This window comes from Furipterus horrens, unplaced genomic scaffold (assembly GCF_987537825.1).
Source record: "Furipterus horrens unplaced genomic scaffold, mFurHor1.1.pri manual_scaffold_6, whole genome shotgun sequence".
NCBI classification, from domain to species: domain Eukaryota; kingdom Metazoa; phylum Chordata; class Mammalia; order Chiroptera; family Furipteridae; genus Furipterus; species Furipterus horrens.
In genome coordinates, this window is record NW_028327176.1 from 172,109,167 (window position 1) to 172,134,237 (window position 25,071).

The 25,071-nt window shown below is 42.3% G+C and overlaps 2 long non-coding RNA genes across 2 annotated transcripts; one reads left to right on the forward strand and one right to left on the reverse strand.

The window, feature by feature from the left end:
- Positions 1-1,332: 1,332 nt before the first annotated feature.
- On the reverse strand, positions 1,333-21,757 carry LOC150007841 (uncharacterized). The gene is made up of 3 exons (XR_016511853.1): positions 21,651-21,757; positions 8,936-8,979; positions 1,333-1,477 (listed from the first exon to the last, which is right to left on the reverse strand). It is a non-coding gene; the product is annotated as an uncharacterized LOC150007841 (long non-coding RNA).
- On the forward strand, positions 12,080-24,131 carry LOC150007842 (uncharacterized). The gene is made up of 3 exons (XR_016511852.1): positions 12,080-12,302; positions 22,841-23,013; positions 23,894-24,131. It is a non-coding gene; the product is annotated as an uncharacterized LOC150007842 (long non-coding RNA).
- Positions 24,132-25,071: the final 940 nt, after the last annotated feature.

Genomic DNA, 25,071 nt, shown 5'->3' on the forward strand with positions numbered 1-25,071 from the left:
TATATAGGACAATGACGCCCAGTCCCCTTCAAAGTAGGTACATTGGGACCACACACAGTTCTCCCAATCACCATCAGCTTCCTGTAGTATTTTCCTGAATTTGATCAATGGTCTGAAATCTCTTCCCTTCCAAAGATGGTTTCAGTTTTAGGAAATGCCAGAAGTCACAGGGCACCAATTCTGGGCTATAGGGGGCTGAGTCACCTGGGTGATTTGATGTTTCACCAAAAAATTCTACACAAGATTTGATGCATGAGCAGGTGTGCTGTTGTGATGAAGCTGCCAATCACCAGTTGCCCATAGCTGTGGCCTTCTGAATCATCTGAATAGTTTCTATGGAGGAATGTTCAAGCTTAACACAAAATTTGATGCAGATTCATTCCTCTACTCAGTCATTTTGAATGCGACAGCCACACAGTACACATGCTCACTGAATGCTATCTACCACCCCACTGACTAGTACAGTGAAGTCATCATTGTTCACACATGGGCATTCCAGTCCACTCCCCTTGGCTGCCAGGTAACATCGATGTCATACAAACTGTTCTCATTATATTAACAATTGCTGTACTTTCTCTGTACAGGCCTCGTATTTATCAATAGAGTGTTATTTGTGTTTTTAAAGTAAACCTGGAACACCTGATTACCACATTCCCATTGCTTTTGACCCAAACATGTTCAAAAGTAATCTGTAGGAACTTTTTTGTGTGTATACCTTTTTTTTTTTCTATTTTGACAGAAAACTGTATAGTCTCACAGTTAAAGATTGTTTAAGGCCATGAAGCCCTGGACCCACCAGGAGGGCCTCAGAATTTATCTGGGCTAACTTTGAAGACACAAAAATATTATTCTATTTTCACAGGAACTTATGAGTGCCTCATACATGGTAGTCATTTATTAACATTAAACTGAATGAATGCCTGGATGAAAATATGATGTTGGCAGAGAGAGAAAAAAAGAAGCCCCCACCTGGAAAACCTGAAGCCTAGTGAATGCCATTCTTCATCTTGTCCATTGCCGTGCTGGGGCTGCTGAGCACAGATGGAGAAAAGCCACCTAAGTGAACCGGCTGGTGCTGCTCTCATCTCCCAGGCCCTCGGCATTCATTCTGAACTCCCCTAAGAAGCTGTTTTCCAATTCTCCACTCTCTGCAAATCTCCCTTTCCTCCGCTTTCCTAAGACAAAAATAGGAGTTGGTAGGTGGAAACCTTAGTAATAAAATGCCACTAAAGCTTCAAGTATTTTTGAGGGAGGCTTTCCATTGTAAATATTAGAAAACATAACTGGTTTAAAAACAGTGAGATCACTTTGTCAACTCACATATCGACAGTGTTGTCGCAGGACCTTCAACTTTGGTTCTTCAGTAGCTCAACAGTGTCATCAAGGACTCAGGGTTTTTTTTTACCTCTTCTCTGCTAGACTCATCACCTCAACAGGCTAGCTCCCAGTTCCAAGCATCACATCCATGGATGACAACCTTCGGGGAAGAAAACTCATTTTCAGAAATATTCCAAGCCCCATAGCAAATTTTCTGTCACACCTGCTTGATCAGAACTAGGCCACATGCCCATTTCTATATCACCCTCTGGTGAGAGGAACGGTGTTTCCTTGTTGGGCTTCTTATAGTTACAATTAATGACTCTAAGCTGAGAATCAGGTTCCCTTGGTTAAGGAGCTGATAACTGCACAAAAGTGGATAGACCCACCCTCATATCCATCCCTCTTTTTTCTAACAGAAACTATTAGTTTCGATGCCGCTCTTTCCCTGCACCGGTTTTAGTTTCAGTTCAAGGGAACAAACAGGCAAGCGAGCTTTGATGAATGCAGGTCAGGCCCTGTCCAAACGTCTCAGGCCTTCCCTCCTCTAAGTTGCACCGTTGGGGAGTTGATCTCCATAAGCCATTGTTTTCAAAGCACAGAGAGCTCTGGACTTTCCCAGGAATTCCACTGGAATGTAAACAATCTTCAGATCCTAGGCAGAAGCCAGTGGATTTCCTGAACTGTCACAAAACCGTACATGCTGGATCCCAAGGGTTTGATTTTTTTTTTTAACTTTTTTTTTTTTTTTTGCCTCGTTAGGTAAACACACTTTTTTCTATCTCTAAACATACATCTGACATCACTTAATATCAATTATCTGAAATGAAAGGACGAGTCAACTGAATACTAACTCTGTAATAGAGATGTGACACACAATTTTACGTGTTTCTTGACCCCAGAAACTTCTAGAATGACAGGCTCATCCAACGTTCACCTTTGCACTGCCTCAAATGGAGAATTGAATCTAAGTTTATCTTTTATTAAATATAAAGCCCTTTCCATTCTGTTCCTCTGCTGTCCAGAGCAGCTCTCGTAGAGTACCTCAGACACTGGTCCGTCCTAGAGGTTAAAACCATCCTGTGTGCTGATAGTGACTGTAATGGTTTTCACTGCTGTTTGTTTTTGCCTCTGTCCCTTAGAGACTCTCCCTGTGTCCCATCAAGGCTCAGAAACCACACTCCTTCCGGCTTCCTGAGTACCTGGGAGGACCAGATGCCCTGCAGCACACCTTGGGGAAAGATCACTTCAGGGACAGGAAGTTCTGGGTTTGAGTGTCACTTCTCTCCTCTTCTAGCCGTGTGATCTGAAGCAAGTTACTTACCTTCTCTGAGCAGCTGTTTCCTCATCTGTACAATGAGGATAATAACGCTCCCCACAGGGGACTGTTGCGAAGGTTAAATGAGAAAGCCACATGGACAGCTTCTAAGACAGCCTCTCACAAAGCAGCTCAATAGTTGCTAGTTCCCTTCTCTCTTCTCTGTAGCTGCTGCTACCTCAAGTTTCCAGGTGAGACCGTGTGACACCACCTGTAACAGGGCAAGAAAAGGCCTAAATGTAAAGGCAGCTCCATCCTTGGCCAGAGGTAACCTGACGAGAATAGTATGGCCCAGTGAAGTGTTACTTGGCCCCTTATATGCTGTGGGAATTGGATAAAAAATTTCAGCTATGGACACAGACAACAGTATGGTGATGGCCAGAGAGAAGAGGGAGAGGGGGCTGGGAAGAGGGGGATACAGGCTGGGGGGATGTGGGGACATCTGCCATAGCGTCAACAAGGAAAAAAATCCAACCAGAAAGTAGGCATATACAGATAAATGTTGACCGCATATTTCTTTCCTGTTTTGGTTTCCTTTTCCTTTGAAAACTGTCACAGCTCTGAGAGATCCTTCTATCACCTTCCTCTTTTGAAAGCTTTCATATCCTTCTTTCTGTGCTGGCGGATAGCTGCCAAGGCCACGCAACATGAAGGGGACTCATAGGTTGTCGATGCTCCAGCCCCCAACTCCAAGGCAGGGTGAAGGTTGGGGCTGCAATTCCACACACTTCTTCTCATAAATGTTTTGGGGTCTTCAGGAGCCTCTAAAATGTAAATGGGGAATCTGGATGGTCTGGTCAAACTGGTAACACCAGGACATTCTGGTGGGTACTCGAGCCTGATGGAACTTTTCTAGTATCCTGGACCTCCCATTTTGTTGGGGGCAGAAGTGAGCTAGGGACTAATGAGGCAAAGGTGAAGCTGATGGGGGACTCAAGTGTTGAAAAATTTTAGTTTCAGGTAATAACCAATAAGCTTAGTAATCAAGGTATAAGAAAAGCTATTGTTTCAGGAACCGGAGGTATGACCCACTTTGACTTCAGGTAACCATAAGCAGTTCCACCTTTGTGCCTCTGGCGGACTGCAAGCAATCAAGAAGGTATCTGAGCCATCGTGCTCCAGGGTGAGATGACCACCCGCCCAGACGCCCAGAGCGCAGATGAAAGAATGCTGCAGCTTTTATCTGATTAACATTTTCCCTGAATTCCAAAACCCTTACCTACACTTTTCTCCTCCTTATGCAAAGGGTCCTTTTACTATGGAATTTAAGACAGGCTGTTAGGGTACAAATCTTCCATTTTCTCAGACCACCGACCATCTGAATAAAGTGCTTATTGGGTCTGGTAGATGACAGGCCACACGAACACCAGGTTTTCTGGTTCCAAACCATTTCAGTCCAGGCCCTAGAACGATTGAAAAGTCTTTCCTTGGATCTCGGTGTTATTTTCTCAAGAAGAGGACTTAAGAAAATGGGAGAGCTAATATCCTAATGCATTTGCTTTCTGCAGTAAGCCACAGCCAAGATGAAAAATACGTGGCTCAAAGTCCAGCCCCCACCCACTCCAACCACATACACCTAGGAGTCCGGTTCAGACCAGATACAGCCATCTCGGTAATCAGAGGGGTTCCATAGAGGCAGTCATTCCCAAGGACTCTGGAAAGTTCTGATTCACTGAGTGAGAGGGAGTGAAAGGAAGGAACAAAGGCGAATGGAGAGAAGGCCAAGTCTGAGCTGTTAGGCTGCCATTGTTTATAAGAATTGCTCATCTGAGGGTCTTCTTCTTTCACCCAACAGGCTTGCCTTCCTCTCTAGGATGAGAAAGTATCTATTGTTCTTTGGACATAAGGATTCTGTAGCAGTTCCCAGACTTTTTTATAAAGTGGGTGGTGGTGGTGAGTTGCTTTGGGATTGCCAAAATAAGGGCATTAAGAAAAAGCCCCCAAAACTCCAAATACGTCTAGAGCCATTATTTCTTAACAGAGGTAATCTTCTGTCACACACACACACACACACACACACACACACACACACACACAAGCAGAAGGGCATAAATCTCAGGACAAAGACAGTTTTTAAAATGTAGCTCATTCACGGTTAGAAAAAGCTTTCCAATTGTCCTTACTTTTCTTATTTCTCTCTGGATCGAGGAAATGTCATCACAAATCAGAACAGAGAATCATGAGTGCTGAGTTCAAATTAAGATTCTGCTGCTGTTTATGTCCCTTAGGCAAAGCAATTATTCTCTGTTATTTCCTAAGTGAGGGAATTATGTGAGTTGATTTCATGACGGCCCTTCAGGCTCTAACTTCCCTTGAGCTCTTGATTCTCTGATTATAACAGAGAAAACTGTCTCTACTTAATCATACATTTTAGGTACTGTTTCATAACAAATCCTGTTTCATCAGTTTTCTTATTTGCAACACAGCTAACAACTCCTTTCTGAGGATTCATGAAGGCTTGCCATATCATACATAACCCAGTAATTTTCCCACTACTCTGGGAGTTTCCCAGGATTTTCTGCCAAAGATTATTTTAGTATCTAACAACTTTCATGAGCTTTCCGTCATCAGTATTATTGTCAACAAAAAATACTTCATAAGTTAACAAGAAAAATACTGAATAAAGACATGATTATATAATGGGTGAAAGTTCACACAGTATATGGAAGAACATCACCAAAGTTCACACAGTATATGAAAGAACATCACCGTCCTCACATTATAAGCACAGCAAGGAGCTGGCACGGGATTGATAGTTATTCTAAGGGCAGCTTTGAGGGCTAGGTACTGAGGGCAGTAGGTGTAGAAAGAGGCCAGCATCTCCCAGTCAATCCAAAATGCAGCATAGAGAGAACAGGATCTCTTCAGGAGATGGAGTAGAGAGGGCAAGATAAGTGGGACTTTATAAGCATTCCACAAAGTAGAGCCCCACATTAGACCAGTGCTCTCAGCTGGAAATGACATTGCCCCTAGGTGACATTTAGCAATGTCTGTAGACATTTTTGGTTGTCATAGAGAGTACTATTGACACGGAGAGTGTAGAGGCCAGAGAGTCTGTAATACCTGACTCTCCTACAACACACAGGGCAGCCCCACAATAAAGAAGTAGCCAGCTTAAGTGTCAATATTGTTACAGTTTAAAAACCCTGCATTGGAGTAAAGCTGAGAGTGAGAATGGGATTAAGAGCCAGAAGAAATTTCACATTGGTGTAAGAAAACTAGGTAGGTGATAACTTGGAGACAGAGGAGAGTGAAGAGGTAGCTTCGGCACTAAAATCTGTAGACCTCCCATTCAAAATCAGTGCTGGGAGCATAAGTGACCCAGAGCCCCAGCTAGGTCTGCTATAGGTCTGCTATGGCCCCGGGAGCAGAAGCCTGGAGTGGGAGTGGGGAGCAGAGCTACTGCCCTTCCTCTGTGGTTGATCTCCTACCTCCTCCACCCCTGCCGCACCCCAGTGGGTGTGCTGGTGTGAAGACTGTCAAGACTGCTCTGAAGAAGAAGGAATGGGATCAAGCGCATGGGGCAAAGGCATCAGGCACAGAGGCCAGGTGGACTAAGATTTGCTCTCTCAAGATGTACATACCTAGGCTAGTGCTTTCCCAATCCAGGTAGCTGTGCCTGTTAGCACAGAGACACTTCACTGCTGCCTGGGTTTAGCACACACAAATCCCTGACCTAAAACGGTCTTCGTAGTTAAATAAACTCAAGGTAGTTAAGCAGTCCGAAGGGATTAAAAATTGTGGACTCCTAGGGGATCTGTCGGGCCCCTAAAATCTCACTATGATACATTATTAGAAACCTATCATGTACCAGGCCTGTCTAGGAGGTGAGAGTGGGATTGGAAGCAGAAACAGATATACATTGTCCCCAGATGCAGGCACTTAGAGCCTTGCAGGGAGAATAGTAATTAAGCAAATAATCACACAAATATCATAGAATCATAACTAAAATGTATGCTCTGAAGAAGTGCAAACTATGAATTAGTCTAATAGGGGGGTCTTTTATCCATGGGGAAACCAGGGAACCTTTCTGTGAAAGTGGGGTGCAAATGGCCTTTCCACTGTGGAGGCTTTGAAGTAAAAAAGGCTATAAATTTAGATTCTTGATTCTGTATCCAAATGAGGTTACACATCCAGACTCACAGATGCCCGGAGAAAACAGAGAGAAGCTGTTCTATCTGTCCTGGAAACTAAGTCTATGCTCAGTCCTCCCCTTTGCAGTTGATATCAGCTCAACCTTCCATACTTAGGCCACAAGCCTTGGGTCACCCTTGACTCCTCTTTCTGGCATCTCGCAATAGAGCACCTATAAACCTTGCTGGATCTATCTTCAGATTATAGCCAGCATCTGGTCATCTCCCATCACCTACACTGTGGTCCCAGGGTGGGCCTCCAGCTTTCCGCACTTGGGTTACCCCAGTATTCTCCTAACTAGTCTGCTGGCTTCTGCCCTCACTCCCTATAGCCTATTCTCAGAAGAGCAGCTAGCATAATTCTTTTAAAAGCTGCATCAGATCACATTCCTCCTTTGCCCCAAGCCTCCAATGACGCCTCATTGCACTCAGGAGTAAAAGTCAAAGAGGAGTGAAAGCCCACAAGCCACCTGCCAGCTTGCTGTCCTTGCACTTCCTCCCCAGCTTTGTTTTTCTCCTAGTCTCCACCTTCCCTACCTCACTCCAGCCACACTGGCCTCCTCTATTTTTCCAGGAACATGCCTGCCCCGGGGTCTTTGCACAGCTGCTTCACCTGCCTGGAATTCTCCTCCTCATACCCACATGGCTAATTCCTTCAGGAAGTGCAAGTCTCTGCTCAGGGGCCAGTTTCTCCTTAAGGCATACCCTGACCACCTAGCTCAAAATTACATCACACCCCTCCACACATATTCCCACCATCTGCATCCTTTTCCTACAATACTTACTGCTGTTTCCCATGCTATATATTTAATTGACTTAATTATTAATAGTTTATCCATTGTGTATCCTTCCATTAGAATGTATGCTCTAGGGTCAGAGATTTACATCTGTTTAGTTCACAGATGTATTCTGGCATATATATATATAAAATCTGCCGAGCACTTTACTTTAAACTTGTATCTCGTGGCTACTCATTCCGTTGCTATTGTGAGTTAAGAATTAATATTGTTAACAAATACTATAATGATTGTATAATGAGGAACAAAAATCACATTTGTTTATAAAATAATAGTGTTTTAGTGTAAACATTTTAGATATACAATTTTGTTGACTCTATTTAGGTATGTCTTTATTTTTTTAATGAAGAGGGCACCTTTAACAGTGGAAGCAGCAGGGCTTTGGTGTCCGGTTTTCCCCACTAATAAATCAGTCCTGAGGGCTAGTCCCAATGTGTGGCATTTGGAAACAACAAGCTTCCAAGCAGGGCGGGACTAATTGTCTTGTTTGAAAGCTGCCCTTTGCACATAACACTGGTAATCTTAGAAGACCCATGAAGCAATTGGGGAGATCTAACCGATGGGAACACTGTGTTCTTTGAAATCCCTCTGACAGGAGCACACAGTCCGTCCCCCCCCCCGCTAACCATCCTGAAGGGAAGTATGTTGGCTTGGACGGGGTGGGAATTCCCCCTTCCCTTTGGTCTACTTAACAGACAGCCTCATGCGGGTGAAAAATGGGTCATTCCCAACCACCGGCTGCTTTAACTTGAAGCCAAGCTTGCCTGGGAAGTGAAATACTGGAGAATATGTGAAATGAACTTGAGTTGCCCCCCAAAAAAGATTTTTATAAAAACAAGTGGTATTAAAAATCGCTCTCTTAAAGAAGAGCTGTTTCATAGTGTCACCAATAGGTGGCAGCCCGTGATCCATCTTTCTCTACCAATTAGCGGATTTAACCCTGTTTTCCCCAGTGAATGTCCACACTGAAAATTCTGTTTGGTTCTTCTGCTCCTTTGAAGCTGTTCCTGCCACCAGACAGCAGTTTGAGATGTGCAACGAAATACTGGTTTTTTTTTCCTCCCTCCCTCTCTAGATTAAGCCTCTTGGTGACCTCAAACCACAGTTACCCAGCCAACTGTGGTACTGTGACCTGGAAAAACAGCGAGGAAATGAAAGATAAAACAAAACAAAACGAAGACCATACTGTGAGCTTTTCAAGAGAAAATAACATCATGGAAAGCAGGCAGTTAGCAAACTAAGTCAGAGACTAGTTACGTGCAGGAATCAAGAGACAGAGGGAGCAATTTTGTGATTTGCCTTTTGGGGATCATTAAATCCAAACAACAAGAGCTTCACATGACCACTGTTGCTCAGGAGTGTATACTGACCTGAGCACTGCAGTTCTTTCCTTCCAGTTCCAAAAACTTCTGATCTGTAACAAAAACAAAAACTTTCGGCAGATAAGTTTCCAAGAGAATGAAATTATTTTCTCTAGATCCTAGACAAAGCTAGTATCTATATGTATTGAAAAAACAAGATCAGGGGTGGGTTGGGGGGGGGAGAAATTAGGGGAAAAGGGGACAACTGTAATTGAAAAACCAAAAAAATAAAATAAAACAAGATCAAAAATCAAAAAGCCTTCAAGTTAACCAAAATATTTAACGGAAAGAACATCTAGAGGATCACCCTGTTAGAACAGTGTTTTTTAAACTACGGGTATTTATATATGTGTTTATTTATGTGTTTATTTATTTATTTATTGGAAAGCAACCATGTAGGCCATAATATGCATTGTAGAATAGAAAGAAATGGAACGGAGTGGAATGGTGTGGAATAGAATCCAATACAATACAATCTAACCCAATCCAGAGCATCAGAGTGTTTCCCTGTGCAGAGTTCTAAGGTAAAAAATTCTTGCTGTAGGTCACGGTCAAAGACAACTTACAGGTCTATGTCTGCTTTCAACCTGTATATTTTCTATAGTCTAATACCAGCAAGCTCCTCACCATGAACAACTCTAACATAACAAATAGAACTTTGGGTTAGCGTGAGTGGTATCAAAGAGCAAACTAAAGTAAATACCTCACCAGCTGCTAATGGACAAATATGGAGAATTAGGCCATTTATCATTATCATTATCCATATATCTATGATTTTCCAAAACAATTCTATTTTCAGGCATTTTGTCTTATTCTTCCATACACACAGTCATACTCATGATGTTATACATCCTAAATTTCAGTCTGGAAAAATCTAGCCACTGGTTAAACTGGTAAGCCAGTTTGTGGTCAGAACGTAAATGTCTGAAGGATCTGGGCAGGTAAAATAAATGAGTGCAGCAGGCCAGGAGTAGTAAAGGATTGAATATGGATTTTATAGGAAATGTATAATATTTTTTATTATAAATATGTTTATTTATTTATTTTATCATTTTTAAGTATATTTTATTGATTATATTGTTACAATAGTTCCAATTTTTTTCCCCTTTGCTCCCCTCCGCCCAGCACCCCCTTTCCCCAACAATCCACTCTCCAAGTCCATGCCCATGAAATGTATAATTTTTTAAAGTTGATAAATAACACTTCAAAAGGAAAAAATGAAAAAGATACTGTGCTGGGCAGAAACCAGGCCTGCTAATGGACTGCACTATGTCCCCCTACAGACTCATATGTTGAAACCCTAATCTCCAGTGTGACTGTGTTTGGAGATAGGGTCTATAGGAAGTAATTACTGTTAAATGAGATCATAAGGGTGGGTCCCTAATCTAACAGGACCGGAAGAGAAATAGTGATCTCCCTGTCCATACAAGTCAAAAAGAGGACCGTCACCAGGAACCATGTCAGCTAGCCCCTTGACCTTGGATTTCCCAGCCTCCAGAACTGTGAAAACCACATTTCTGTTGCTTGAGCCACCCAGTCTGCAGTATTCTGTTAAAGCAGCTGGAACATTCTAACATAGACCAGAGGCCTGTGTATGCCCATGGCTTCTGAGGCTGAAACCTTTCCCAGCCATGCTTCAGATTGAACAAAGCACAACCTCCTCAGGGATAAAAATCTAATTTAAGTGTCAATCCTCACAATGCATTTCAAGTCTCAATGCAATGGTGACAGGATATTTATTCACTGAATAAATATTTCAAGCATATATTATTAAAACTAGTTTGTCTATGAATAAAGCGGGCAAAAGAAAGGGAACCTTGAAAGGGAATGTGACCATTTCCTGAAGAGGTGACCCTCACAGTTTCAGAAGGAGCATTCCAGTTACTCCCACACCCTTGGGTCTGGAGAGGGCTGGGCATCCAGCAGGACAAGGGCTGCAGGATTTGGTTTTCTTTTTCCCCTTCCTTCCTTCTTTCCCTCTTTCCTTCATTACTTCAGTATGTTTACTGATTTGAGAGAGAGAGAAAGGAAGAGGGAGAAAGAGAAAGAGAGAGACAGAAAGAGAGAGAGAGAGAGACACATCAATTGGCTGCCTCCAATTTGCACCCCAACTGAGGATCGAACCTGCAACCTTTTGGTGTGAGGCATGTTGCTCCAACCAACTGAGCCACACTGGCCAGGGCAACTTTCACTTTCCTCTTTTTCTGTTACAAGTTACTGTTCCTCCTGTTCTAGTGCAATTATTTGATTTAATCCTCATGATTTTCAAAAATTCACTCATTTTTTTTTGACAGTTATTTTTTAAGTATATACTTTATGCCAAGAACACATCTAGGTGCTGAGATACACTGGTGAAGAAAACAGATAAAAATTCTTGTGTTTGTGGGCCTTATAGTTGGAAGATACAGACAATAAGCAAAATAAATAAGTAAAATGTAACATGCTAAAAGGTTGTAATGTACATTTGCAGCATTTTCTGAGACAATTCAATTCTGCTACAGAAAAAAAAAGTTGGATGAATGAAACTCATACTTGAGTGCACATAAGTAAATCAGTAGTATGTGAGTTGTGTTAGGAAGATCAGATAGAGCATATGTACATAGATCAGAAGAAATGGCAGAGCCAGAATACTATACCTGATATTCAAAATACTCATGAATGTGAGACACTGAAGATCCATGAGTTCTTAATCTGGCCACCCATTTGGGGGGTGCATTCTGATGCCAAGTAACCCTTGCCCCAAAACACAAATAAAATCCCAGCTGCTCAGCTGGCAGGTTGGCAAGTAACAGCGATGATCATGTGATGGCTGCAGACACCTTTTCTGCTGAGACCCCACAATTCAGTTCTGGTCCTGGAAACTATCAGAAAAGGCTTGTGTGGGAGAGAAAGAAACAGACACCTGAACAATGTTGTAGCTGTAGACCCAGGTACTGTGGTTCTTTCACCCACTAGGTGAAGCATATTAACTTACCCCACCATTCTCCCAGTGTGAGTTTTAATGGTTTTAATAAGCCATGTGATTCAATTATCTTAATTCGATTTGTGAGCCTTTCTGGGACAGCTTGCCTGGTCGGGGACTTAGAGCTGTCATACAATGAAATAACTTCCCATGTGACAGTGTCAAAAATAGAACACAGAAAGGAGGAGAGGAGTATTTTAAACAGAGTGGTCAGAAAAGGTCTGACAGAGAAGGTAACATTTATGCGTAGGTTTAAAGGAACTGAGGGAGCAAGACACACAGATACCCTGAGGAAGATCGCTCCAGACATAGAGAACCACACGTGTCAGATTCCTAGCTGTGAGCTTTTCCGGCAAACTCCAGGAAGAGAAAAGAGGCCAGGTGGCTGGAGAGGAGTGAGCAGGCCCACAGGAGGTATGCAGTGCTCCCTCCCCCATCTGCCCTGCATATCCTCGGAAGAATCTGGCTTTTACTCTGAAATGGTTTGCATAGGAAAATTTGGGACAGGAAAGGGGTTGAATTTATATTCTACCACAGTCAGTCTGGCTGCTGTCTGCTAGAAAGCAATGAAGCAAGCAGGGGGTCAGTGAGGTGACAGCTGCAGTGATCTGGGCAAAAGATGATGGTGGCTCAGATCGAGATGGTGAGAAATGAAATGATCCTGGAGGTATTTTGGAAGTAGAGCCAACAGGAAGTGCTGGGAGGTTGGATGTGGGAGTGAGAAAGGAAGGAGTCAATGAGGAATACAAGGAGTCTGGCCTTCGCAGCCAGAGATGGCAAGGCTATGAACTGCACGTGAGAAAACAAGGAGGAGAAGTCAGTATGATTTTATGAAAGAAGGAACTGAAAACGAAATAACTTACCCAAACTCACATAGGAAGTGAGGTGTTCAAGCCAAGCATCAACTCAAGCTAGGTTGAATTTCCAAGGTCATGCCTTTCTGTCTCTCAGCCCACTAAAAAGACTATACAGAGAAAGGAGTATACAGAGAGACAAGTATATATAAAGAGGGGTATCCAGGGAGTGGAGTATCCAGGGAGGGAGCTCTACAGGGAGAATGGTATATGGGGAGAGGAGTGTAGAGAAGAGTATACAGGAAGAGGAAGACCCAAAGAGAGGAGTATAGAGAAAAGTATATATAGAGAGGAGTACCCAGGCAGTAGGGTACGCAGAGAGTGGGGTGTCCAGGGAGTGGGGTATGCAAGGAGAGGGGTATATAGGGAAAGGAGTATATATAGAGAGAGTAGGGGCTACAGAGAGGGGTCTGTGGAGAGTAAAGAGAGCAGAGCCAAATTATCAGCCATTTCTGACTGCAAGGCAGGGGGTCAAATATTTCACCAAGGGAAACTTACAGCTTGGCCTATAGTGTGACCAGATTGGGATGTGGGGGATGTAGTGGGGGGGTTTCAGACAGAAAGCAGCATGAACAGGACTGAGAAATATAGACTGTAGGGAAAATGCAGAGAATCTGAGGATGCGGCTATACCATTTATTTCAACAGTTTTACTTTAACTCAAAATTTAGCATAGAAATCTTGTGCCATAATTTCCTCTTGCATATAGACCCATAGCATTATGCAGAGATCAAGGAAAAACAAGGCTTTCCAGGTGAGAGAGAGTCTTTTAAACAGATTTTTCTTACTGTGCCTCTTGTCATTGCCCATCTCAAAAGGAGTGCCAGAGCAATTCAAGACAAGGTAACCGTGAGGTAAAACTCATTTAGCCTATTGCACACAGATACCCAGGGTCAGCAGCTGATACTCTTTGTAAATGTGAAGGCAGTTTGATATTCCTTAACTCAGTACTTCTCAGTTTTTATAGTACAGTAGTCCCTCTCTATATCGCGGTTCACTTATCGCGGCCTCACTGTATCACGGGATTTAAAAATATATTATATTTATTTATCGCGGATTTTTCGCTATATTGTGGGATTTTGTGATACTGTATATGTATGTTGTTAGAGTTATGTAGGTTTAAGACTGTAGAATATGTTTAAGAACATAAGTAGTGTTTATAAAAGAAGTATAGAAAAGGTTAATAAGGGAGTGGGAAAGGTTAGTAAGGGACTGGGAACGGTTTATAAGTGTGGGGGAAAGGTTTATAAAGCCTTAAAATATATATAAATACTAAAATAAATGTAAGGTTCCTACTTCGCGGATTTTCACCTATCACAGGGGGGTCTAGAATGTAATACCTGCGATAAGTGAGGGAATGCTATACATGCAAATTAGGCACTGCAAATTCTGATTCACTAAGGCTGAAGTGGGGCCTGAGACTCTGTGTTTCTGTCAAACTCCCAAGTAATGCTGATACTGGTGTTCTGTGGACCACTTTTTTGAGCAGGAAGACCTGACCCTTTTTTAAAGTACACTGAAGTCTAGTCCTGAGTGTTAAGCAAACAGCACTGATCAGAAGTTAATTTATTCTTTTGGAGAAGGGAAAGATATCAAATTAGGAGAACCAGAAAGTATAAACTCAGGGAAATTAGAAGGACATGTTCAGGTCATGAAGACCTTGAGGAGAAAGAAAAACATAATGAAAAGTTAGAAATTGCAGAATATTTGCCTTCCTGCCACCACCCAGGTGGGATGAGCCATGAACACAGCTGGGGTTTGACCTTCTGGAGGAGGGGGACAGTTTGACATTGACCTGAGCCTCCATGGTGGGCACCCCTCCCAGACTAAGAACATTCTAGAGGGAAGAACCACACAAAAATGAAGTGAGCCTTAATTAGAGGTGGAAAAACTTGGTCTCTAGCCCAGCATGCTTAAAGAAATTTCCCATGGGTATTTGAGGTGTGTTTGTGTAGCAAAGGGTGAGAGCATGAGAAAAAGAATTTAATTATGTAAAAAGGTATCTGGGAGGTTCTGAGTTCCAGCACAGCACACCTGTATGGCTTTGGTCAGTGTCAGAGTCAGTTTATTTAACTCATGGCTTTGGTGACATAGATGAGATATGATGGGGGGGATCCATGTTGCCTCTCCTGCTATTCTGCATTGTCTTCTGCTCTCATTGCATGGAAGGGAATCCACAGTTACTAGCTCCTGCCATCTGTCAGCTCTGCAACTGTGGACCACAAACTGAATGTCAGAGCCATCATCGCATCCAAATGATGAATGACACAGCCTAGCAGTCACAGGTGTGGGCTAGGGAGCCAAACTTCCAGGGTTCAAATCCCAGCTCCACCATTTATACCTGTGTAATTTTGGACAAGTAACTTACACTCACTGTGCCTTTATTTCCTCATCTCTGAAAAGGAACATACTGGTGATATGTACCTCATGTCATTGATATGAGGATAAACTGAGATAAGAGTTGTAAAGTGCTTAGAATACTGCTAACATAGTAGGTAGTACAGAAGCATTTAATAAATAAAAATGAGACTCACAGACCCTTAGAGGTCTATGGACTTATTTTCCAAAATCCACTCTTGTTTTTTAAATCTTCACCTGGACCACGTAGATGACCACCTTGCAAATGAGCACTTCCATGCAGTTTCAATGCCTGCCGTATGCACACGTGTGTTGTGTGGGAGAGTTTAAGCCTCTTCCACCTCGCAGTGGAAGAAGCAGTCTGAATCATGAAGCTGAGCTGTGCGGCTCCACTGTCACATTATAAGCAGGCGGGCAGTGCACATCCCATCTTTGCGTAGTGAGAAACATAAAGTGAAAGCATTTTACTTCCACTTCTAGCAATAATTGGGTTAGATGCCCACTTAATACAAATTGAAATTTTGCTGCAGTACGACCCTATCTTCAGGTGAATAAGACAGCATTATAGAATTATAAAATGACACTTCAAACCCCTAAAGGGGGGCACTGCCCAGATCCTGAGCAGGTGCAATGAGACCCGCTGTGGGTGAGCACAGGTTGAAAACAAGCTGAGAGCTGGAATCAACAGCTGCTCTCTGAGTGAAGAGTCACTGGTACTGCCCAGCATGAGAACTGTTACTGGAGAAACCCCTGGTTCTTCTTACCGATGCAGTAAAGAATTACAGATCAGCGAGCCTATTAGTGTGCACGCAAAGTTTATTAGTGAGTGGGAGAGCAAAATCAAGGGTGGCCGAAGGCTGGGTGACCAGCACCCCTGTGGCTAGAGCCCAGGTGGCCCAAGGGCCAAGAAAAGAGCAAGTGGCCAGAGGCTGGGAGGCCAGGGCCACCCCATGTGGCGAAAGGGCCAAGAGAGATGAATGAGTCCTTTGTTCTGAGCATTTACATAGCTGGTGGGATGTGGGTGAGGGAGTTACATGTTGATTGATGGGTAAAGATGGTGCCAGCTTTCCCAGGGAAACACGACTACCCAAACGTAGGTGTGGGTGGGGGTCTGTTAGCCCAAATCCTTATCCTGCTCCGGACTTACTTTATTTGTTCAGTTTATATACGTGACAGGGGCTAGTTAACCAAAGTTGTTTTATGGTTTTTTTTTTTTCCTTTGGGCACTTTAGTCTCCCTCCCCTTCCAGGCCTTGGTATGAACACAGGGTCTCAAGGTTTTCCTTTTCTCAGCTAGCGGAGACAATACACACAGATTTTCAAGGGCTTCTCCCTGCACTGTCATAGTTTACTTGTGTAGTTCGGAATGCCTGGTAGCCTTATCGGACTAGGCTCAGGACTACTGAGTCAGTGGATGAGACATGTCTTTTTTTGCTTTTAGCTTCCTGTATTAAGTTCTCTGTTAGATTGCAGTGGTGAGGGCCCTGCCTTCACTTCCCTTCTGGTACTCATTCGACTGTAACAGAACCAAAGAGGGGGAATCAAGTCCCTTCTTCCTCCTCCTGCCTTCCTGTCTTTCTTCTGGGTCCCTTTGGCAGAGCCCAACAGGAAGATGACACAGGAAAAATAGTGGGTTTTTTTTTTCAGAGTTACAGCCTAGATAAAATAGAGTATACGCAGGTTGGTTTAGAGCTGAGACATAATAGTTTACTCTCCACTACAAGCCGTAAAATAAAGATAATAATACCTGCCTCAAAAATCAGATTAGATTATATATGTAAGAGTAGTTATAAAATGTGTTCTGCATTGAAAAATAACATTATCGAGACAGTCTAGGGAAAGTATTATTTGGGATAGTAGTAAAGGGTAAATTTTATCCCTAGGATTTTAATATTCTGCTTTTTAACCACTAATGTGTATTTGCATAAAGAAGTGGATACAGTTAACTTTAACCTTACATATTTAACCTTAGAAAAGGTTCAGACTGTTTTGTTCTAGACTCTGTACCCAGGGGGAGAGGTGGACAATGTCCTGAATACAAAAACAGCATGTGTGAGAGCCCCTTGACATGCAGAGCAGTTTTTCAGACTAGAAAAATCTCATGTCTTGGGTCTGGGAGAGAAGATAGCTCAGACTAGCAGCCGCCCAAATAGCAGCCTGGACAGAGTTGGGTTATGGCACTGAATGCCTGTAACCTTGCTGCAGCAAATCATAAAACCTTCTGTGTTTATTGTTTATGGTAAACATTGCTGTGGATGTTGATTTTTTCATAGTAATTTGCCACAAGCCCCACAAACATATTAATATGTGCATTTCTATTGATCCATCTCACAGAAACAATCCTGTATTAATGTGTGGTTTGGCCCACAAAAACTTGCTGCTAAATTACGTCATTTTTCTCTGAGAACCCATGAACCTTTTTCTTTCATTTTGTATTTCATGAGAGGTGCACTTATCGCAGATTATATTCATTTACTCTTTCGACAAATAATAACCACGGACACGACTCAATGTTATGTGATCAACCAAAAAGTTAGCATCCTTGACCTCATGGACTAGGAGAAGCAAGAGATGAGTATAAAAATATACCAACAGAAGTATTTTATGAAGAAGAATTTATGAGAACAGGGGTGAGGAGCATAGGAACCTAATATGTGTATATTTAGAAAGGCCTCTTAGGGAATAGTATTTGAACTAAGACCTAAAGGAAGGGTAAATAAATGCCAAGTGATGGGTGGATAAGTGGAAGATTTCTTGGCAGAAATGGAAGTAGAGGAGAAGGCTGCAATATACAAAAGAACTCGGCACATTGAAGAAACTGTCAGAAGCTCAGCATGGTTATAGTACAGTGAGAGATCTCACTGAAGCTGGGGTCAAGCCAGATCTGGCATGGATTTGGTCTGCAGGCTAAGGTCAACTGGAAGCCTTTGGAGGACTTAATCAGTGGAGTGATGTATACCACTTTGACTTTTATATGAAGCAAGAATGATTGAGCAGGAGTGGAAAGAGAAATTTAATTAAAAGGCCACTGCTCTGGTCCAAGTCATGTCATCAAGTGTCTGTTTTCAGGGGTTGACATTCACAGAGAGAAAGAAATTATAATAGCTTGGGCTGGGGAAGGGTGGCAAAGAAAAAGGGAGTTAGATTTGAGGTCTATTTTGAAAGTATAATCTGTAAGACTGAGTTATTCATTGCATTTAGAGGAGGATAATTCTGGGTTCCTGTCTTGAGCATCAGGTGATGGAAGAGGGTGTTCCTAGATTAAAAGACCTGTGACAAGAAAAAAATGGAGAGAAGGCCACAAAGTACACCAGGAGTAAAAGGCATCATACAACTAATCAATATATGATACTTAAAAGGAACAGCACTCCCTCACAGAAAGAACTCCTTCACCAAATATCATGGTAACAGAGTGATTTATGAAGACAGTTTCTCTTTACTAAAAACTGTAACTTCTTCTGGCAAAAACTTGAAGTAGGGCCATGAGTTTTTTTGTACAAACTATTTTAACATTTAAAATAGTTAATGCCTCCTGGCTTTAGAAGTGGTGGTGGTGGGGATCTCTAGGAACAATTGCAAAATCTTAAGGCATACATAAGCCAGTCCTCAGGTGTCAACTTGCTCAGCATAAAGTCATAGCCATAATTTCTTGGAGAAGAAAGAGCCTTTGTTAGAGGTAATCTGTGACTTTTCAGAGGTCTTATTGGTTCAGAAAAAGGCCGAGACAGAATTTAAAACCAGGAGAAAAAATAGAGTTAAATTCTTATATGACTTGGGACAGATGATCAGAATAATCCAAGAGAAATGACCCCTCTAGGTTTCATAGACAGCCTGGCTGTCTATGCTCCAGTCACTGCAATACTGTTTCATGCTTCACTTGACATGTTTGGATGTGGTCACAGGTTTTGCAATAACATCTTTGGAATTTAGGTAAATTAATAAGATCATAATTACAGGCACTCCTTCAGCAGTCTTTCCTGTAGATTCTAAAATGATGGAGAAAAACTTCCTAGCATATCTCACTGCCAAGAAAAAAGGAAATTTAATCCCTCCTAACTTAACTTTAAAGGTATTTCCGGTGCTAATAAAGATAAGTGAAATCATTCGCTCCTACTGGGAAAAGACTTTAAATACAGAAATTCTCATTCATTGAACTTGACCATAGAATAAGTGGCTTCTAAGAATTTATTTTCAATGTAGCTGAACTTAGCATAAATTATTCATCACATGAAAATCCTAGATGAAGATGGCTGTGGGTGAAAAGAAAATGAGTCCATGAGAGGGTGGTCTTTGACACAATCCAGCTCTGTTTATAGAGACACTGCTTAATGACTCAGAGCATAGACTCAGTGCCCAGAATGTCTGGGTTTGAATCCTATCATAATTCCTCTTCTACCATCACAAAATTTCTAGCAAGGTACATCAATACTCTGTGCCTCAGTGTCTCATCAATAACATGAAGGTACTAATTTACCCATTACTAGAGTCTTGTATACATTAAATGGGATACTATGGATAAAGGGTTCCTATGACGTGCTACTTGAGGGTCAGCATAAACACACTCACTCTGCATAACTGGGCCAGAGATGATGTTCATCTGGGCGTTAGCTCTTCATGAACAAAGTGCAGGAGTATGTGGGGACTTGATAAACAGGGTGGCCCTAAGAGCAGATGTTTGCACCTAAACCTTTATAAAAGCATTTCTGAGTTGTATTAGAACCTAAACACAAAGAATATAAAAGAATATAAACAAACCTAGCTTGCAAAGGAGTTGATGTTTGATCCTCTGACTCTATTGTCTTTAACTTAGCTGATGGTGCTATCCACATTCAAGATGCTTATCCCATTTACTATTATTTCAGGATATTGGAAAAACAGTAAATGATAGTTCATATTTTTAAATTAATTTAATAATTATCAGGAATCCACCATATGCCTTACAAAATATGCCTATTTTGTAAGGCTTGTGAAAGGAATGCAAAAATCTTAAATTACAATTACTTCCACCAAAGTAGCTTCTGGGTGAGATGAATATACATTCAGAAAATAAATGAATCAAACTGGGTGGTGGCAGTGTTAAATGTAACTAAAATTAAAGCTTTCCAGCCTCTGGTTCCCTGTTGTAATGCTGACGTTACAGTCAAGAGGCCACTTTTTAAGCCCCAAGAATATGTCAGAATTAGACAATCCTCCTGGGGCCTGGGGTAGCAGGCTACAGGCAGGAGAACAGGTCCAACAGAAGGAGCTGCTTTTGAGTTCCACCTGATGCTATGGAAGTGGTAGAGGGTCTGCATGGCTGAACTTGTAAAGTAAAATGAATTACAGAGGTATTTCTTTGGAATATGCTTTGATTTTTAGAAACCTGTTGTTTCATAAGAGAGATAAGACATATGGCCCCAGATTTAACCATTTCACTCCCAGCTAAAAAAATCTTCAATGTCCTTTGGGACAAAATCAAAGCATATAGGATGGTCATGACTTGGTCCCTACCTGTCAGTGTAAGTTAAGGATGCTCTCAGGTGTGACTAATAGAACATGCAATCAACAGTGACATCAGTTAGTGTTTCTCAAGCTCTAATGTACTTTCCAACCACCAGAGCTCGTTATGAAAATGCACATTCTATTTAGGAGGCCTGGAGTGGTGCCAGGGATTCTGTATTTCTAACAAGCTCCCAGGTGATACTGGTCTGAGATCCATAATTCAAATAGCAAGACCTTTAAAAAGTGGAATTTTCCCTCCATATACCAAGAAATACAAAAGTAGTTCCAGCTTTGGTTCAGGTCAACAATGTCAGTGCTCTGGGATTGACACATCAGGAATTGGCAAATCATGGCTCATGGGCCAAATCTAGCCCACTGATCCTTGTTGTCAATAACATTTTATTGGAACACAGCCATTCTCATCTGTTTATGTTGCCTGTGTCTGCTTTCATGCTGGAATAGCAGAATTGTGACAGAGATCACAGGTCCCATTAAGCCTAAAATATTTACCTGTATGTACCTATTTACCAAACAAGTTTGCTGACTCCCAGCTTAGACATCATTATTCACTCTGAACTTGGGCCCATCACCTCTCCCTAACTCAATGAGGACTCTGTTGCGTGGGAAAGAAAGACAATACAGCTGTTACATAGATCCTCTCCCTCACTTTTTGCTGTCCCCTAACTGCTTACCTTTCAGCCACGCCACACTATTGGCAGTTCTCCAAAAGCATTATGCTGCATTGGGGCTTCAGAAAATGCCACATGTCTTTCAGGGACAGCGAGAAGATCACTGGAGCTGAATGTTTGCCTAAAACATGGTCAAGGCCTATAGCTGAGCAGACTGTAATGGGAGTGGAATTGAGGATGGCCTCAGGTTCCAAGCTAGAGTGTGGGCTCACAAGTCAGTGGGGTACCTTGCAGGCTTTTTATGCATGGGATCAGGTTAGTGTTTTATAGATTTACTGTAATTCTGATAACACTGTGTAGAATGGCCTGTTGCATTCATCTGATAAGGCTACCATACCAAAATACCAAAGAGTGTGTGGCTTAAACAACATAAATTTATTACCTCAGAGACCTGGAAGTTGAAGTCCAAGATCAAGGTGCAGGAAAATTCAGTCTCTGGTGAGAACTCTGTTTCTGGCTTGTAGACAGCCACCTTCTCATAGTGACTTCAAATGGCCGCTTCTCTGTGCAGGACGAGAGAGAGAAAGAGATATAAAGAGAAGGAGAAAGAGAACGAGAGGGAGGGGACAGAGAAAGAGGGGGAGGTGGGAGGGGGAGAGAGAAAGAGGATGTCTCTGGTGTTTCTTCCTTTCCTTATTGGATTAGGACTTCCTTTAACCTTAACTACCTCCCTAAACTCCCCATCTCTAAATACAATCACTTCGGTGGTTAGGTCTTCAACATGTGAATTTACGGGGATGCAACTGTTTTTCATGACAACCAATGGAAAGAGAAATTTAGGCGAGAAGACAGGCTGCACCACCAGTGAGACACTGGAGGCTGAAAAGACAAGGCCTGCCTCAGCGGTGAGCTGCAGCAGCACACCGACTGAAAACCGCTGGGCTATTGAAGTGGAAAGGAAGAAAGGAGTAGCAAGAGAGAAGGTGGGGAAAAATCAGCAGGTGTTGGTAACAGTGAATTTAAGCAAAAACTGACTGTCTCTTACAGCTGTGTTTAAAGCCTGGTGATGAGGGAATGGAGCTCTAGTGGGAGAAAGAGCTTCTTTGAGCAATAATGATGGCTTGGGGTCTAGTCCGTCTGAAGTACTGTGAGCTCATTCTGGTGTACTTGGGGGACAATGAATTTATCTTCCATTAACTAAATGCTACCTAAAATACCTTTTATCAAAAAGTTGTTGATATTGAATTTTTTTTTTAAAGTCATCACACTCAGCTCTGGAACCCATTTAATTATTTACAAGAATGATCATCAGGTTCTTCATTATCTGACCCAACCACGTATGTTTGTTAGGATTTAAACCAAGTTTCTTATTCTGATCAGTGGGGATGATTCTATCACCTCCATGTTACACATATTATCCTCTAAAGAAATATTTAGCAGATATTCATTTATGCATGCATCCAAGTGATAAATATATAGTAAATATAAACCGAAGACGAGACACAGTTCTAAGCACGGGGGATTTAAAGGTATCAAAAAAGGAGGTGACTAGTCTGCATTGGAGGTGAGCTTAATAGTTCTGTTTTTAAAAATACTTACTCATTTTCTCATCTAAGCCTTCACTTTCTTCAGTTCTCCTTAACCATCAGGAACAAAGATGTGGTAGCACACGGAGAAGGATCTGGGTACACTGCACAGAAGTTAAAGAGGAAGCTGGTAGAGGAATCAAGCCAAGTGACCATTTCTCTGGGAGTTGATTTGACAGCCCTGCCCAATAGGAGCTGGCTTTCTAAGAAGCGAGACAGGTACAGCCTCAAAATTGGGGTGCATACACTATGCAGACCTACAGTAATCAAACCTGCCATAATCGTGTCTTGTGTTTGCTTTATTTATGGCGACGGTAGACTCAGGCACCACTGTAGTTTCACCCCAGCCTCTTTTTTTTAGTTATTGGAAAAAGAACAAATGAGAGCAGAAGACCTTCAGGAGCCTTCCAGCTGTTCCCTAGGCATTCATCATTTCTTATAATGAAGCCACTTTACTCTTTGAACTTGATGCTGTGAATTTTAAAGTCCTTTAAGGATACAGTCTGTGTTTTGTAGGCTGAAAGACCCCTTGGGCTACTCTGCTCTCCCCCAGTATCCTTTGCAACTTCCTCTTTATGCATGCTGTTTTCCAGTACAATAACCACACCCCCATGCCTTTAGACTATCTCTACTTTCCAGTCAACATTTCTTTATTGTCTCCACTTGGCATGTGTGACCTTGGTCCAGATGCTATAAGTTAAAAGTGAGAGGGACTTGGACCTTGCCCTAAAATAATCAAACTAGCAAAGGACAAAGAACACAATTATATAGCTGGTGGCTAAGCTCTGGACTCTGTAAGACCTGGGGTAGAATTCAGCCTCTCTACCTACTAGCTTCAGTAAGTTATTGAGATTCTTCTAAGTTCCTGTTTTTGCCTCCACAAATAGGCACAATGATAATATCTGCCTCACAGGCTTGTTGTGAAGATTAATTAAGTAATAAATGTATAGTGCCTAACACCCAGAAAGTGCTTAATATAATTTAATCTTATTATGGGAAGAAGATGTTTAGACTTTTCCTTCTAAACTCCCCCTGCCCCCTGCTTTTTTTGTTTTTTTCCATTCTCCCTCATAACTACACAGGGTTCTCTGGTTTTCAGAGCTCAAAGAAAGATGTTCTCTCTGCAGAGGACCTGAGATCCAAGCAGAACATGACTGCAGGTAGACAGGGACCACAGATGATGACATTGGTGCCTCCATGTAATCTGCTTCTGTCCTGTTTTCATCTTCTCAGTTACGACCTTTGAGAATCATTGGTTGTAGAAAAGAACAAAGAACTCCATGATGCAGCCAATGACCAGTCTTGAGGTATTTACTCAATAAATATTTATTCTGTAATTTCTGTGTGGCAGGCCCTGAGTCAGTGCTGGCCACAGTGTGGAGCACATGGTAGCCACAGGCTCAGACCTCCTGGGACACATAGCCCAGCTGAAGGCAAAAAACACTTCAGGGCAAGCAGAGCTCTAGAGGTGAACTGAGTGGGGCTCAGCATAGGCTATTAGGTATCACTTTGACCTTCCTCCAGGGACCACACCTGGAATCTTATGCGCAGGGTGGTCACTGTCAACCCCAAACTGGAAACCTGGGGTGAAATGAGCAACTGAAAGTTTGGGATCCAAGCAAGGGATTAAGCAGCAGGATATTGAAGGCCAATTACGTCATCGGTTGGTTTGAAATTGCAAAAGAATGTGGGTGAAGAGACACTTTTAACCTCTCCAAACTATTTTCTGGCCGGGAATGTTAGTTCAGGAAACGTAATCTGATGATGAAGGGGTGGATTGCTGACATTTCCTGTGCTCTTCCTCAAGTCTCAGGATGACAGCTCTCAGGAAACCAACAATGGTGACTAAACTATGACCAGGACCCAAAATAATTGTGCACAGTTGGAGACCACCAACTTCATCAACAGAGTAAACGACTGGAAGTGCTCTGAATTTGTTCAGGCAGCAAAGCTGAGCCAGTCTTCATGAAAACAGTAGTTCTAATGGTCACAGAATTCGAGGTAATTTTATGGCCAGCTGCCTAGCCATCTGGCTGGGCATCTCTTGATATTTAGGAAGTTGTAATTGTCAAATCACAGCTGACCATGGCTCGAATGGGGTGGGGGGGGCTGAGCCCTGCTGTTAGAACTATCTTCTCATTGGAATAAATCAGCTGCTGGGTAAGCACCCAGCTGACCTCAGGGTTAGCCCCTCTCACACAACTCACACTGTGATGGCAGAGGCTGCCCAGATCCACAACTCAAAGATGTCACAAATGGTGAGTGAAGGAAATCTCC